Consider the following 11,887-nt stretch of genomic DNA (forward strand, 5'->3'; position numbering starts at 1 on the left):
GATCACATTCAATGTTGTACATGCAGGAACTTGTGTTATTCAGTGACATGTGTCTGAGTGGGATGAAAAATAAATCTCTCCCCTCTATTATCTTCATGATGCCCAGCTAATTTATATACTTTCTTGCATTAGAAATAGTCTTGAAGTCTCACTTCCCCTTGTTTCCAAAATGTACATCACAAAATTGTATGAGCACTTTAGCTTTCTCTTTTATCTCTTTTTTTTTTAATGAGTTGAGACAGCACTCAGCAAAGAAACTGCCTTATCAGGACCCTGTACATACAATATAGCATTCTTTCCAAATTGTACTGAAATAATCCATTCAGGACAATCAAAATGTTTTCAGCTTGGTCATCTAGTATTGTATCAGTAGGCTTCAGATACAATTAACTACTTGAAAAAACTATTTTATTTATACTCAATTGTAGAAAGACTAGTCCAGTAACAGCAGAATCTTGGGAAAAAACCTCAATAAACACCTTCTGGATGTCAGGGTCAATAGGCTGGGACCTTTCAGGCAATATTTCTAACAAATCACAATAAAAAATTGGGTGTCAATAAAAATCACAACATAAGTATTCACATGAGGTATTTTAAATTTTAGAATTTGCACCAAAAATGTGAGCTCAAAACCCACATTCTTCATTTCACCTTTTTGAAAAATATAGTTTTCAGTTTACTTTTATACTGCTAACTATGTGTAGTATATTTCTTGTCCAGTTATGGTAATTTCCTATTTCTTCCTTCATTTACATGTAGTGATGCCCCCAAACAATAAGATTCATAAATGGTTCACTGAGGCAGCTTGCACAACCGATGTCTGCAGCACGGTCTCATTCATGCCACATACGTGACTCTCATTTCTGGTTCCACATATAGAATATGACACAGAGATCCAGTTATAGTGTAGTGTTTTGATAACCCTTGGCTCCCCTGAATACCTATATACTTACTAGTAAACATGCAAATTAGGTTCAAAAGTTAAATATGCATTGTGATAGCTTGGCTCTTACAACCACTACCATGCACAAGATAGATACATTGAAAATGAATATGTATTTTTCTCCTTCTTTCCCTTTCACAGGTTCACTTGAGGAAAGGGAAGCAGAAGGAAAGGATATGATATTATTATTGTTAGTTACAGTCTTCATTGGTTTTCTTAATTGGTAGCCAATACATGACCTGTGCTGGTCTTTGACTGGATCTTAGTTCAGTGATGAAACAGAATAGAGATATCAGCAATCATCTTGTAAAAGAAGGGCCAGCCTCTTTTTTTTTTTCCTTATGGTCAGCCAGTTTGACTTACTGAGTGCTACTGATATAGCGTACAGTTTATGCTCACTTAAATATAGATTAAGCTAAAAGATTCCAGCTTTGGAAGAAGAGATATGGCTCTGCTTATCCTATTAAATGAGTACTGTATCCTTTGCCTGACAGAGACGGATAAGATTTAATTCATTCATTTATTTAACTGATTGCTTCTTAAATGCTCTGAGATGAACGATATAGTGTGAGAGAAAAGTCTTGCTGATAGCTGTAATTATTACATTTCTATGGTAATTGGGAGGTGCAGTGGGAAGGTACAGTGTCAGGACAGTTAAAGTACTTAAATACAAAATCCTGCAGAAAGGTTCAGCCTGTATTCGTACTGAAAGCCACCAATGAGTTGTAAATGAATGCCTGGGCCTCCAGATTGAGGAAGTCAGGTATCCAGAAGCAATGGTAGGCCCTTTGCTCCCCTGACTGCTCTAGTGTCTTAACCATTCTCCATATTAAAGTCACAACAAACTTGACTCTAATTATGTGTACAGATGTAGAATGGGAGGCAAATTCTATTCACAGTCAGAAAGTGTCAATGACTGAGTTTAAGTCATCTGCGGCAATCACGTGTTTCTTCCCCTTCACTCTTGTAACATTTTCCCTGGACTTGTTGTCTGAGTCCTGACACAAATGCAGTTTTTCCTCATTGCACTTGAAACGCGATACAGCATGAGATCTCTAACACCATGCCCTATATATCCCAAGTACTAAGGATTAAAATTCACTTCTGAAAAAGATAAGTGAAAACTGTCAGGTGGCACCTTGCAAACACAACCATTGCTGAAAACTGCCTGTGACTCACAGGACCAGATGTAAGAGGAGACTACTCCTCAGCACTTATGTGACAGGTATTCTGCTTGGAGTTAAGCCTGACGTATATTAGATTTTCCCCAAATATTCATTTATTTTTCCATAAAGGACTTCAGTGAACTTTAGACAGTTGTCTCAGCTTGTCCACTGAGAACTATAAATACGAGACACCAGGTTTTGGCCCAGGAAGTACTTGAGCTTCTTAGTGCTGGACTTTGGAAGTATACTTTAAGGAACTACTATAAAAGTGCTCCATTTTCTCTTCATCCCTCTTGCCACACTTTTATGTTCACTGTTGGAGGAACAACATTTTAGAGGATAGTTTTTAGTCTGGCATAATACGGCTGTTCTCATACTTTATTTGGCATGTCAATAATTCCATTTTGGCTTCTAGACTTCCAAAAATGCCCACCTAGCCACTGCTCTTATGCAGATCAACACATAAGCAGTACTGCAGTAGCTGGGCATGCCCAGCTCCATTCAGACTGACCACATGCACCTCAGTCATTTGTGAAACATAGGTATGGTACGTACAACAAATCCCAGAAAGCCAGACCCTTACCTTGTACTCTACGTGTAATATCTGTGCCCAAGAAAATCAAGATACAATGACACTATGTAAGAAATACTTAAACTTTTCTGCCCAAAAAGGTTTATATCAGATTACTAAATCAAAATGCAATGAAAGAGGTATCCAGTAACAAATTTTGCAAAATAATCATGGATTGATAATCCTACAGACTGAGCTCTTCTCAAAAGTCACAATGCTTGTGACCATCATATGACAGCATTTCCATATCACCCTGTACATCTAGCCTCATCTGACTTTGAGGTAGAACCGCTACTACTGAGGAAGCTGCTCTATTTCCAGAACCATTAGATTAGACTAGTTCTTCAAATATGTTAACACCAGTCAAAACTGGTTGTGTTGATTTTTTATACATATTCAGTTGGGCTATTCTGTTACATTGATAAATGAAATCCCACTATTTTCACCACAGACAGTTTGAGGACAAAATTATCAAAATAAAGTAAGGGAAATTTAAGTTTAAATATTTGCAAAAACCTTCTTAACACTAAGAGCTCTGAAGTAAATTGATTAGGATAATTGTACAACTTTCTTTCTGAGTTTTAAGCATGTAAGAGCTATCAGGAATGGTTTACTTTGTTGATCCTGCCAGACAGAAGGATGAACTAGCTCTCTTCCAAGGTCCCTTATAGCAATATTTTCTATGATTCTATGAACCATCAGCTGAATCTATATAAAACACTAGGCAGTCAGCTGCAGCCATAACTTTCAATTACTACCAACAAGCTCAAACTCAAGCCAGCAACCTGTAGGCATCCTATAAAAAAATACCCGGAGCCATCTTGTTGCCCCCCCACCCCGCCCCAATTACTTTACACAAGTGTGTTGCAGAGCCGAACAGCAAAGAGACATAAGTAGTTAAAATCTTTCTAACTAAAAGAAATCAGAGTGACTAAAAGCAGCCCAAGCATGAGTTTTTTCAGCAGAGCACAAACTCTTCCAGGAAATGTCAGCAAGATGGCATTTGGTCCCTTTTTACTAACCATTACAGAGAGATGCAGTCTGGGTCTGACTCAAGCTTCCATTGCACATTGATTACAGGAAACGAGACTGACCCAGGCAGTTAACAATATGCAAAGGTCAGTACCTACCTCCTTTTGACATTTAGTAACTTCACAAAAAACTGCAGATAATTTTCATAGATAATTGCTATATTTTTCAGTGGTTCTTGCAAGAATAATGCCATAGTGAATAAGCTTTTCCATTAACACACTCCTCCTCAAAATGTGCTATGTCCTAGTATAGGTTGACTTATGGATACTGTCCAAGAACCTTTACTTATTTCATCTGTCACTAACAGCACTATAAATCAACTAGTAAATCAGTTTGTTCTACTTAATGCAAGTTTTTGATCTGATGGCAGCTTAATAATTTGTATTTATCATTTTATGTTTAATTTCTTTTGTTCATTTTTAAAGTAAGCGTGGTAGTTGATCAAATGACGGGCTGACCCTGCATTATATAGAGCCCTGTATTTATACTGGGGACAGCTCAGCCACTCACAGTTTTTTCTTCTCACATTCTGTATCACCATTTTATATAAGCCCTGAAAAGAAGGACTGTTCTAGGGAAGAGGGAAAATATACAGTGTTCATGACTCTTCTGTTACTGCTTAGACTCTGCAAGCATGACAAGGGTTCAGCATAACTGAAATACAGGGAGAAGAGGCTAGCATTATTCTTACAGTTAATTGTAGCACTAATAAGATATGGATATATCATAAAATGTATAGTATGCTACACAACATAAACTCCATTTTCTTAAATTAATTCCATGTTAATGTATACAACATGTAACAAAATTTATACCCAGTAGTCATAAATACCACACACATGCACACAGACTTATACCACTTGCAGTTTCCTGCCAAACTCACTATGTTGTTTTAATTTTTTTCACCCCATAGGAGCACCAATGTTATCCCCTGCTGTTGCTTCTATAACTTAGGTAGGAAGTTAACTTAATCAGCACCTTTCAAAAATAACGTCCATCTCTAAATTTCACAGCTCTTACAAATCCATATGACAAAGCCTTGTACCTCAAAGTCATTGAGGCAGATGTTCTTATTTCTCTGTATATTTAGCAGCTATCAGTTTACTATTCATAGCAAAAGTACAGTTGTTAGCTACAGCTACTGCTGTTATCAAAACTCCATTGTTTTAGGTGCCAGACAATAAAAGGTAAGAGAAAACAGGTTACCGCTCCAGTACAATTACAACTATCTTGCCTGATATGGTGGAATACAACAGAGAACAATAAATAGATGTCAGTGTTATCATTAAAGTATCATTATGCATGCCTCTCCATATCAGGGAGGATGGGGTTATGGTCCTTACTGAAGAGGTGGAATTCAAGGAGTGATTTATAAGAAAATAAAGCAAAAGCTATACAGATTTTCATTTGGAGGGTTTTTTTTTTCCCTCAGTCCAAAGGAAGGAACATGAACAAAACCCCTGCAGACATTCTGAAGGTAGAGGCAACAATCACAGCTAGTGTCATGGACCAGTAAATCATATAAGGCATGTCAGGCAAAATCTCAGTGGAGCCCTCAAGTGTGTCAAAGATAGAAAAACAATGAAAGGGAGCCAAGCCCTGTGATAGAAGAATGATTTTAGCAGCTGTGTCCTTAATACTCATAATGAGGGGACTCAGCACAGCTGACATGCAAGCCAAACAGCAACAGGACATAATTCTTAAAGCATGTGATCATGATGGTCTCAGAACGAGGCACATGTTTCTCACTTAATAGATTCAGGAAGGAATTAGAAATAAATTGATATTTACCTGTTTGAAATACAGTCTCTAAACAAGACTTCATTATTCTAATTTAGAAAACAAAGTTACTGAGAAAAACAGCAATCATGCAAATACTGCTGTGCTTTGGAAGAAAATACTACATGTAATTTAGAGGAGCATAACATGAACCTTGCTAATGCACTGTAATGACCAACATAAATGCTCAGTGTTGTTCAGAAGTGGCAGGATCAACTGTGTCAACCAAGAGCTGCCGGAAGGGGAGAGTGGATAGATCTAGAGCCACACATGAAACATTTATTGAAAATGTTTTACCTCTAGTTACTTTTTCTTTAAACAAATAGTAAGCTCAGTGCTATATTATGAGAATAAAAGGGATCATAGCAGCATTGTAGAGCAAAATTAGAGCCTTAATCTTTACTTAGAAGGTATGCCCTAAGTGCAGCAAGGTGATACAAGTTTTATGCATAGGGGATCACTGCAAGAAACTGCTGGGCAAGGACAGGAGTCATATCACAAAAGAAACAGAAGAATTTAAGTGTGGCTAGACCAGGAAGCACAGCAGTGCTAATAAGCAGTATTGGAAAGAATGAGTTAAAATAACTTTGCAGAACCTCACAGAAAAGCTTCAATTTAATTTTTGGGCAGTGCCTAGGCTTTAGGGAGAAGTTCAAATTTTCTTCAAATCCAGTCCTAGAAGCAAGTTGTTATTTGGTTCTAATTATTAAATTAAATGTTATTTTTTTTTGTTTCAGTCCCTCCCAGATTGTCCGTGTTGTAAACATTTTACTGGTAACATTATTGTGTTTTGTGTAAATATGGAGAATTTTCTTAACTTGAGCCAGATCACATTTAAAACAAGCACGATGTAACAAGGACAGCCCTAATTAAACAGAGGCCAACTGGCAGTACTATTGCAATACATAGAAAACTTGTGCCGTTTCCTGTCTTTTTTTATTGAGCATGAAATCCACAACAGATTTCTTGCCACCTAGGTAAAACTGAACAAGACACACTCTCGCTCTTATTCTTCCCAGTGAATGCATACAGCCAGCACTGTAAGGAGCCACAGCATTGACTGGGGGACTATGCAGCAGGCTGTGTTTACCCAGGCATGTGATACAGAGCCCATGCCAACCCAGGCACTTCTACAGGGAAGAGTGAGACAGTTAACATGCATGGTAAAACAGATCTCTATCATTGAACAAGCTTTAGAAAATTCATTAGGGAAGAAGTTCTTCACATTGTCAGCTGTTCTTAGTTGCCACACAACATCAGACTTCACTCTTTGGAAGAACAGCAATGTAGAGCAAGAGTGGAAGTAGTTTACACAGTGGAGAAAGGGCAAATAGAGGTGATGTAGTCAGTGTTTCATATGACATGTTCGGATAAGAACTCCACTCTGCTCTAAATATTGCTTCCTACAAAGACCAATATAAGCAAGAGGAGAGAAAAGATCAGAAAAAATTAATGAAGTCAAGACAGAAGAGGAAAAAGGCTGAAGCAGAAAATGCAGGAAGCTGGCTGCACAGTGGTTTGGCAGCCTGGGCTTAGTGCAATTATCTGTACTTTAACATACTGTCTGCAGTGACCAGGAGAATTCCATCAGTACAAGAAATGATCTAATCATTCACTGCAAACACTTGACACTGTTTAATGAACCACTGCTTCCACACTCCCATGACTGTTGTGCCTTTGATCATGAGTAATTATTTGACCAATAGTTTTATACACATACTCAGATACAGAATTTTTCAGTAATTGCACTTGCAAACAAGACAATTATCTTGTTCGTCTTTCTCTCATGTACCCAAAAAGCATGAAACTACAAGGGAATATCTCTTGATCTTCACAAATTTCTCTATTGTATCTATATTTAGCTCAATCAGTTTGTAACTGACTACAGCCTAATTTGTGTTTGGCTGAAGCGTATTCTCTTGAAAATGATCTTATCTTGATGGGAGTGTCTGAAGAAAGAGTGAGTCCAGTTTTGTCCCAGTTATGTATGTTATTTAAAATTTGTGTTTGTCTGACTTAAATGCAAATCTTAGTTTCAATTGCATCTTTTTCCACTAGAGCTAAAAGGCAGTGAGAGCCAGAATTTACTCTCTGTTTAGGACCAGAATCAAGTCACTCTCAAACAGAATTCTTTCAGTTGCTCAGCATAAGGCACATTGCTCCTCCTCTGACAACGTTTAAGACCCTTTTTTTGTGTGGCAGTGTCTGTAGTGTCCTATCATGCAGAAACAACCCAAAACTTTCTTGTTTTATCACCCCTACTTTTAAGTCTGAGGATGAGACTGGTTCACCTTTTGCCACAGAAAGTTTTTTTATGAACTTTGTTTTTACAGTTGTGTAAGAAGTTTATATTTATGTCCAGGTCATTGATTAAAATCCTGAATAGTACTAGGCCTAATATGCTCACTTCTGGAACTCCTGTCTAAACCCCTCTATTCAGTTGTTTTTCTCTGATTGCTACTTTTTGCCAATTGGTATGTCATTTAACATGTGTTTTACTGCTATTTCATAATATTGATTTTTGTAACTGCAGTAAGATATGATGCTAAATGGAAAGTATATTAAATGTAGTATATCTACACTGTTAGTTTTATCAAACTTTTTATCTTATTAAAGAAAATCTAATTTACTTCATACGGTCTAAATTTCCTTTGAGGCCTATTAGCTAGTACTATGCTTTCATTCTGTGCTTCACAAATCCTGTAGCAGGAATTATATAATGCTGGCTGGCTCATATACCCCTGAGTTATCCCACATGCCTTTCTGATGATAATTACAATTTTGTATGCTACATATAAGGATTCTGATTTAATTCAATAATTCTGAATGTACTCTGTGTACATAGTTCCCAAAGAATCCAAGGGATTAAGAAAAACAAACCTATCATCAATATGCCTAATTTGCTGAATACAAGTTCACCTCTCCATTTCCATTGAATCTGCAAATGGGCTGAAAATTATTCATCTAATCATTAAGACAGTGGTTTGCTGTAAGAACATAACAAATAAGAAAATCCATGCTGGTTTTCTTGCTTATGAATCATTAATAATAAGTCACATAAGAAATTTGGCAGCTTATCCAGTAAAAAACCAAACAATGAATTACTAAATCTCTCAGAAAATTTACAGTTCATTTTCTCTTTGCCTAGAACTTACTACTTTTATCAGTGAGATGGAGATATAAAACTGATAATTTGCTATTCCAGACCTTTTGTCTAAGGTATAATCCATTACGTAGACCATCCCTGACAGAAGTTCATCCAACAGCTTCAACATATCTATTGATGGAAATTCTGCTGCTTCTCCAAGTAGCCTGCTTGGGTGTTGAACTGGCCTTTTGATGTGAAAGTTTTTCTTAATATCTAATATAATAGTCCTTGCTACAAATTAATCTACCTAGTTCATGTTCTATCTTTTGCAGGGATGAAAACACTTGATCACCATCTTCTTTGCAAAAACCTTTTATGCATTTGAAGCCTGTTATCATTATTCCTTCCTCATTCTTCTCTTTTCCAGACTAAACAAATGAATTCTTTCATACTTGCTTTGGAGGTCATGTTTTCTAAACTGCTTATCATCTGGATTATTTATAAGTTATCTCCAGTTTCTATGTCTTTCAGAAAAATTGTCCCCTCCCACAAAAGTGCTCACCAATACCAGGTAGCATGAAATAAACACATCCTAAATCTAACAAGAAATATGCTTTTAATAACGTTCTGGAATTACATTTGCCTCTTTTATAAATGAACATTCACTTGCATCTGTGTCCCCAACTTGTTTCCTGCATTTGCCAAGCCAGTCCTTGCCCATTTCCTATTCATGTAGTCAGTGAACAATAGGTAAGATAGTTTTCAACTGTCTGTGACCTCACTTTATATTAGTTTCACTGAGACCATATGTCCATAGCTTGCTTCATCATGGAACAGAGGACTGCATGGAAAGCATCCAATCAGTGCAGATAATTAACTCAGACTCTGATAATTCCCATCTAGAGCCAAAATTCATATAAACCAAGAATACTCTCCCTCTGCACTCCAACGTTACTCTCTACAGACTCCTGTCAACCTCCTATCTATTCCTGCTCTAATTTAGTTAACAGGTTTTCCTGAGATCCAGAAAGTAAGAGTCAAGCTAAATTGGCTAGGTTTTCAAATAAACCTCATATAGGCAAGTGTTTATTTTAGTTAGTTTACTTTTATGTGTAACATGTCTACTTTAACATTCGGCAAGCCTCAGTGTCTAACAGACAGCTAACTGCATCTATAACAATCTAAGGCAATCCTACACATCCCAGGTATCGTGTTTTAAATATCTGGAAATAAATATTTAGCCTGTCTGTTGTAACAGGCCATTTTCTGAACATTACACCCAATATTATATAATACAGAAAAAAACAGAAACATCTGTCATGGTTATGAGCAGCTAGTTAATTGAGGTCATCACTAGAAAGCCTTTTAGGTTTTTGCTTCTCTGCCTTAGGACAGGACTGATCAGGATGCAGCACATCAGTGAAATGCACCCAGTACAACTTGTGAGCATGCCCATGGTTATTCTTTTTTTTAATAAGAAAACACAAATCACAGGACTTAGAACTCCAGCAATAATTCCATATTGATCTCATGAAAGAAACAGAAATTTCAAGATGAAATAAAATAACACAAGAGCAAAGAAATAGCTGTGAATGGTCAGACTGAAAAAAGTCCTTCTTTCTGGAAATACAGGTATATCATACCACACAGGTACTGTGCATCAATTAAATCACATTATCCATAGGATTTTCATAAAGGCACAGCTTTCCCTCTACAGTATCCATGTTGTTCTCCTCCACGCTTACTGTATTTTCTTTGTATCCAATAGTCCTTCTTCCTACTTGCCAGTATAGTTGTATCAATTTGCCTTGCATGGTTCTTCTTTCACACCTCACCTACAGGACAGCCAGGCGATCAGGCCCAGTCAGCATGGGTTTATGAAAGGCAGGTCCTGCTTGACCGACCTGATCTCCTTCTATGACATGATGACCCGCTTAGCAGATGAGGGAAAGGCTGTGGATGTTTATCTAGATTTTAGTAATGCCTTTGACACCATGGAGAAACTGGCTTTCATGGCTTGGAGGGGTGTACTCTTTGCTGGGTAAAAAAACTGGCTGGGTGGCCAAAGAGGGCCCAAGGAGTGGTGGTGAATGGAGTTAAATCCAGTTGGTGGCCAGTCATAGGTGTGTGGGAGACTGAAAGAGTTAGTGTCTCAAACATTGTGGCGGGGCAAGTTCTGCCTAACAACAAACCCTGCACAACAAAGCAGCAAGTTCCGCCTAACAAGAAACCGCAGGTGAGAAGCCGGTCAGCAACAGGGCAGGAAGGGCAGGCCGGGGGTGCGCAGTTCCCTGTTCAAATCGGCTGAGTGGGGCAGCTCGCCATGTATGGCCAGAGGCCATGCGAAGTTTATTTGAGGAAGGGGCTCACAGCCGCCCGAGGGACCCTTCGTGACCCGCCCCGGCAATGGCGCCTGTGCACAAGATGGAGAGTTACATAAATCCTTACGGGCGGTGTGCAGAAGACCAAGAGGTGCGTGACTGACGTGAGAAAAGGCGGGAACTGGGCTATGAAAGGCGCCAACATGAGGAGCCCTGTGCGCGCCCACTGGAACTGGACCTCCAGGCTGACTGGACCAACGCTGGACCCAGGACCGGTGAAATCTTTCTCTTTTCTTTTCCTCTTCCTCCCTCTGCCTCGCTCTCTCTTTCTCTCTCCTTTTCCACAATCCCTACACCTCATCCGTTTCGAGATATAAACCGCTGACCGAGTCTGAGACTAAGAGTGGATCCAGCCGCCCCTGGGCCCTTCTCTGAGGAGGAGTCTGGAAAGCAAGGGGGTCTGCTCTGAACCTCGTGACCCAACGGGAGGGATCTCCTTATTCCCTGAATCGATGTATATGGTTACCATGGGTTACACAGTTCACTGAGGTCGCTCCATGCCAATTCCTGTTGTGAGAAACCCCACCACCTGCTGTTAATGCCTTCCAAGTTCAGTTTGCTTCTGCCATGAATAAAATGTTTAACTGTTCTTTTGGTGTCATTTCACCTCAATTTAGCCCGAGGGAATTCCGAACCCACCACGACCCCTCCCTGGTCCATCCAGCACGGGTCGTGACAAAGTGGTGTTCCCCAAGGCTCAATATTGGTGCCAGTTCTGTTTAATATCTTTATCAATAATCTGGATAAGGGGATCGAGTGCACCCTTAGTAGGTTTGCAGATGACACCAAGTTGGGAGACAGTGTTGATCTGCTTGAGGGTAGGAAGGCTCTACAGAGGGATCTGGACAGGTTGCATTGATGGGCCGAGGTTCAACTAGGCTAAGTCCTGGGTCCTGCACTTGGGTCACAACAACCCCATGCAATGCT

This window comes from Harpia harpyja, chromosome Z (assembly GCF_026419915.1).
Source record: "Harpia harpyja isolate bHarHar1 chromosome Z, bHarHar1 primary haplotype, whole genome shotgun sequence".
Classification (NCBI taxonomy): domain Eukaryota; kingdom Metazoa; phylum Chordata; class Aves; order Accipitriformes; family Accipitridae; genus Harpia; species Harpia harpyja.